Source organism: Hemicordylus capensis, chromosome 4, assembly GCF_027244095.1.
Source record: "Hemicordylus capensis ecotype Gifberg chromosome 4, rHemCap1.1.pri, whole genome shotgun sequence".
NCBI lineage: Eukaryota > Metazoa > Chordata > Lepidosauria > Squamata > Cordylidae > Hemicordylus > Hemicordylus capensis.
In genome coordinates, this window is record NC_069660.1 from 42,888,935 (window position 1) to 42,894,934 (window position 6,000).

General features: G+C 46.2%; 1 long non-coding RNA gene across 1 annotated transcript; it reads right to left on the reverse strand.

Annotated features, from left to right (window-relative positions):
- Positions 1-1,116: 1,116 nt before the first annotated feature.
- LOC128321923 (uncharacterized) lies at positions 1,117-3,929 on the reverse strand. Its single transcript, XR_008305421.1, has 2 exons — positions 3,880-3,929; positions 1,117-1,291 (listed from the first exon to the last, which is right to left on the reverse strand). It is a non-coding gene; the product is annotated as an uncharacterized LOC128321923 (long non-coding RNA).
- Positions 3,930-6,000: the final 2,071 nt, after the last annotated feature.

Below are 6,000 nucleotides of genomic sequence, written 5' to 3' on the forward strand. Positions count from 1 at the left end.
GCAGCGGAGAGAAAGGAGGAAGAAACGTCCGCAGAAAGAGGGGACCGGGAAGGCAGAGGCGGCAGCAGCGGAACCGGCCCTGCCGCTATAAGAAACAAAGGTACCGGGAGGAAGAGAAGCGGGCCTGGGAAGAGCAGATGCGGCAGTGGCGGGACCGGCCCTGCCGCTAAAGCAGTCACGGGCACCGGGAGGAGCAGAAGCGGGAACCGGCACATAATGGCGGCAGCAGCCCGAAAAACAAGCAAAAAAGTAAAAAAACACACACTAAAGACCACGACAGAAGTATGCACTAAGCAGAATACTCCCCGCCCGCCCAAACACCCGAAAGCCAACACACACAAAAATTAAACAAGTGCAAACACACAGAAAAGCAACACACACCCCCGCCACAAAACCAGTCGCTGCCTCCTGCTGCTGCTTCGCCGCTGCTTCCAAAGTAAACTGTTTGCCGCCCGGGAGGAGTAGCGGCCGGCCGGTAAGAAAAAAAATTAAAATGCAGGGGGGAGGGGGGAGGGGGGAGAGGGAGGGGAGGGTGAGAGAGAGGGGTGGGAGAGGGAGGGAGGGGAAGAGATTGGGGTGGGAAGGAGGGGAAGAGAGGCAAGAATGTGGGGCCTGAGGAGGCGGTGGGCCCAGCCGGGTGGAGGAGAGGGGAAAAACGTAACCCAACTAGCGCCCGTTAATTTAACGGGCTTAAAATAACTAGTTAGAGATAAAAGACAAATCTACACAACTAATGTAAACTGATTTAATATTCATTCCTTGCCTCCAGAGAACTCTGAAAGCTGTAGATCCTTTTCATAATCCCATTTGTATTCACACAACTATTCTCTTTATTGTATTATCTTTATTTGTATGTATTTGTATATATGTACTTAATGTATTCTCTTTATTTAGCAGGGGGAGAGTAACTGGCCCTATCCACCCCCAGCACAGTACCTCCACTGACTGTTGCTGGTGTCTATCATATGTTTCTTTTTAGATTGTGAGCCCTTTGGGGTCAGGGATCCATATTTTTTATTAATTATTTCTCTGTGTAAACCACCCTGAGCCATTTTTGGAAGGGCGGTATAGAAATCGAATTAACAACAACAACAACAACAACAACTAGGCAATGAGTATATGCAGTAGCTGTCATTTGAAGACTTTCAAAGCTCTGTGTGATGCTCTTGCTCTGCCCTGTGTTCGTGCGTGTCCATTAGGAGTGTCATTGGATTCTGTTCCTTTCCGTCTGCCACCACAGCAGCATCAGGAAGTGACAGCTCTGGTTATTGAGAGCTTTTCTATCAAGGACCTGTGTAAGAGAGAGAAAAACCAGTTTGTTTTAACTGTCTGCTCTGTTATCAGAGCATATTTCAACATACATGACTGAAAAGAAAACATTTAAATTCTGTGAAAGACATAAGGCAAAATTGCCTACCTCAGACCGATACAAGCTTTGTCTATTGTGTCTCATTGAGGAACACAAAACTAGTGCAAAATTGGCCTGTCATTTTCTAAGCAAACCCACAAAAACGGGGAATTATGGCTGAAAGAAGCCTTGTGTAATTTGGCTTTGCATCATTTGACATCGACTGCAGCATCTATGACTTCAACCTTGATGACTACTTCAGTCTCGGTACCCACCCCATGTCTGATATCAACACCTAGTCCAACTGCAGAGGCTTTAACAGTGACTGCACAGTCAGTCTTGACAGTGAGTACTTCAATGTTGAAACTATTCCTGTCCACTCTGAAGGCACCATTGACAGAAGTGAAGAAGAAGGCAAAAGACAGAACTCATGAGAACATTGCCTCAGAGAAGCCAAAGAAAAAGAAACACTGATCCTCGATATCACTGTTGAGAACGTGTACATCAAAGCACACTACTGTTGCTTCAACCTCAGCTCTATTAACATTGACAGTTCCATCAATCTCAACATCCAGCCAACAAGTTTCATCAATTACTACTGTAACTTTGACTTCAACATCAACATCGACTACGACTTTACCACTAGCATTGACCATGACTTTACCATAGACATCGACTACAAACATAGGAACATAGGAAGTTGCCTTCTACTGAGTCAGACCATAGGTCCATCTAGCTCGGTATTGTCTAGACTGGAAGTGGCTTCTCTATAGTTGCAGGCAGGAATCTCACTCAGCCCTATCTTGGAGATGCCAGGGAGGGAACTTGGTACCTTCTGCATGAAAGCATGTGGATGCTCTTCTCTGAGCAGCCCCATCCCCTAAGGGGAATACCTTACAGTGCTCACATGTAGTACCCCATTCAAATGCAAGCCAGGGCAGACCCTGCTTAGCAAAGGGGACAATTTGTTTTTGCTACCACAAGACCACTTCCTCCACATACCAGCAACAAATGATTCAACATTGACCATGACATAGATTGTTTATGTATCGATACTGAAACCTGCAACTTTGACTACAATAAGTACTCAGTAAGGACTACTAAGAGCCACCTAATGATTCAGCGGGGCAATAACCTGTCTAGCAAGCAAGAGGTTGCCAGTTCGAATCCCCACTGGTATGTTTCCCAGACTATGGGAAACATGTATATCAGGCAGCATTTATATAGGAAGATGCTGAAAGGCATCATCTCATACTGCATGGGAGATGGCAATGGTAACCCCCTCCTGTATTCAACCAAAGAAAACCACATGGCTCTGTGGTCACCAGGAGTCAACACTGACTCAGTGGCGCAACTTTACTTTACTTTAAGGACTAATGACATTAAAGACCATGGCGATAAGCAAAGACATTCCCATCCAAATGGAACAGCCACATCAATATACTTTATTGGCCCTCCCCTCGACATTGAGCAGGGAGTACATCCAGTCCCCTTCACTGTCCTTTGGAGGAGACTTGGAGTATGATGAAGAGGTGACTGAGATCCCCAAGAAACCTCTACTGCTCCCGCACAGAATATGTCCCCTTTATATGACCAAGGGAGGGCATATGTCTGGAAGCAAGAACAATGGAAAGTGCATCGATATACATGTAGTCCCATGAAGCCTGTAGCCTGGCAAGTGTCTTGGGCTAATGAATACGGCATTTAACCTAGAGAACATCAGGAATTTCATATAAGGACTTATATGCAACCTATTCACCAATTTGTACGTGCACTCATGACTACTTTTCACAAGGCAAGAGATAAGAACCTCATTTGAGGCTTGTAAATATACAGAATATATTTTCACTAGATGAAAATGGCCATTATTTTTGCCACCCAATGGAGGTCAAGAGAATACCATCTCATGCAGTAACATATACCACCACGTCCTCAACAAGTGCTGACCCAGTTCAACAGCCTTCACCAAGGCCAAGAACTCCACCACAGATGGCAACAGATGTGGGGGAAACAACCCCACTAGCAGAAACAGAGCTGGTAACAGTTACGATAACACATACAGTATGGCCGCTACTGTCATGTCAGTTTCTACCTCCCCAGTGCATGAACCCTCTGGAGGGCTAGAAGAGGAGCAGACTGATGATGGAAGCTCAGAGTCAAAAGGTGAAGAAGTGGTCTTCCAAAACCTAGAGGCTGAATCTACAATTCTGGCATTTTCTTTATAACCTTCTTCAGATGCTGAGGTTTTGAAGAAGTCCTCAGATTTTCCAAAAGAAGACCACAGAATCCATCACTCCCCCATAATTGATATGGAAAATACACTGGAATTAGAATTTAAACAAGTTAAGGAGGATGTTCAAGATCCATTGTTTAACTTCTTGCAGATGACTAAAGCCTCAAAGCCAGCAGCTTTCCCAATGCTTCCTGTATTGCAAGCTTTGAAACAAACGTGGCAAAAAACATCTAGCACTGCACCAGCCTCAAGAAGGTTAGAGAATATGTACAAGATTCAAGAAGAAAACTGCACTTACCACTTCAAACACCCACATCCAAATTCTCTACTGGAAACATGCAACCCCTGTGGACAGAGAAGGATGTAAATACAGTAAATTTGGTGTGATGGGGTGTAGATTCCATTCTACCTCTACACTATTAATGAATACTAGCTTAACCCGTGCAGAGCATCTGCATGCTAGTACTTGATTGCTCTCCTCACCCCCTGCCACACCCCCCCGCTCACCTCAGAGATCTCTCCACCCTCACCTGAGCCGCACTCCTGCTCCTCCTCCTCCATCCCATTGCTGCCACCCCCCTCACCACTCTTGGTCACTCCTCCATCCCTTTACTCCATCCCCCTCACCCTTCTTGGTCATGGCTTCAGCATTGCTGGCACCTATTGGCCAAGCTGCAGCCCCCTATCCTCAGAGACCTCCCCACCCTCACCTGAGCCCTGCTGCTCCCCACAGGTGCTGCTGCAGCAGCAGCAGCAGCAGCAGCAGCAGTGGTTGACGGAGCCCTTCCTCGCTGCTGCCACCTCCATGGCTGCTTGTTCCCCTTAGGCTGCTGACAGGCCTGGGCCTGTCCTTTGCCTGCCTGCCTCCCTCTGCCAATGGCTTCGGCAGCCCAAAACAGCAGCAGTGTTGACAGGGCCCTTCCTTGCTGCCAATAGGCGCCGTCATGGCTGCTCGTTCCCCTCAGGCCGCTGATAGGCTCGGGCCCATCCCTCGCCCTTCCATGTTTCTCCTTCCTCCACTGTCTCTTTCTCTCTGTCTTTCTTCCCCTCCCTTCTTTCTCTCTGTTTATCTCTCTCACCCGCTCCCTCCCTTCCTGAGTTAACAGATCTTGTTCATCTTGTTTCCTCATCTAATTTGCACAACAGCAGCCTCCTTCTCCTGAAGGGGCTCTTTCCTTTCTCACAACCCCTCTCTTCGCAGACCCCTGCCCACTATCCTTTTATATAGAGAGATTCCTCTCCTCTACAAACAAGAACATCTTACAGCCGGTAACAATTGCATTCCAACTGACCTTAACCATCACAGGCTCCTCCTCCCTATCTGCATATGGAATCTCCACTGCCAAATCACCATGGTGCTTCTGCTTGTGAACTCTCATGAAAGCTGCCACACACAGGATTAGCGAGGGGTATGCCTTAAAGATTTTAGATAGATAGATAGCCAATTATACGGCATGCATGTCTAGGAACATGCTCTATGGGAACTCCAAGAGACAGCAAAAAAGGATTCAGAGAATCTTGAGAGTAAAATAAAAGAATTGCAAGTGAAGTCAGCAGACATTACCAGACAACAAATTGCACAGTCAGACAGTTAATGGGTCCAAAAACCTGGCAGGAGTGATAGCACTAAGCAAACTTGTTCGGCTTTGCTCCTCTGCATTATAATAAGAAACATGAGATAAAATGGAGGATCTTCCATTTGAGGGAGAAAGCCTCTTTAGCAAAGAAACAGATGACACACTTCAAAAGCTGAAGAAATCGAAGCTGACAGCAAAAACATTTGTGATTCTAACAACTCATCAAAGCTATTCTGCTAAACCAAAACAACCTTATTCTTCCAGCCAAGAAGATACATGCAACAGTACAAAGGACAGGATAAAAGAGAGTGCAGGAAGTCAGGAAGACTACAGAGTAGAAACCTATGTGCAAAGAAAGCATAAGGTGCTTCCTGCCAGAATCAAGGTGATAGAGCTAAACAAGGCCTTTGATGCCTTGCCACGGGTACCTATATCTCACATTCCACTCCTAGCAGATCACTATCCAATGTGGGAGCAAATAACATCAGACAAGTGGGCACTCTCAACAAAAGCTTCATATAAAGGTTTTGGAACTCCTGACTTTTTTTCTGGTGCTCAAGGCATCCAGACCTATGGTACAGGGGGAAACATTTCAGGTGATGATGGACAATACAATTGTGATAGCCTATGTAAACAACCAAGGGGACACAGTGTCACATCCTTTATGCAGTCTCACCATCCAGTATTGGAACTGGTGCATAGAACACAGGCTTCACCCCATTACGTTACATATCAGGGGAATGGAGAATACAGAAGCCAATCTCTTGAGCAGGGATATGACCCATTCCAACACACACGAATGGAGCATCCACCCCAAATACTCCACCGATAGACCTATTTGC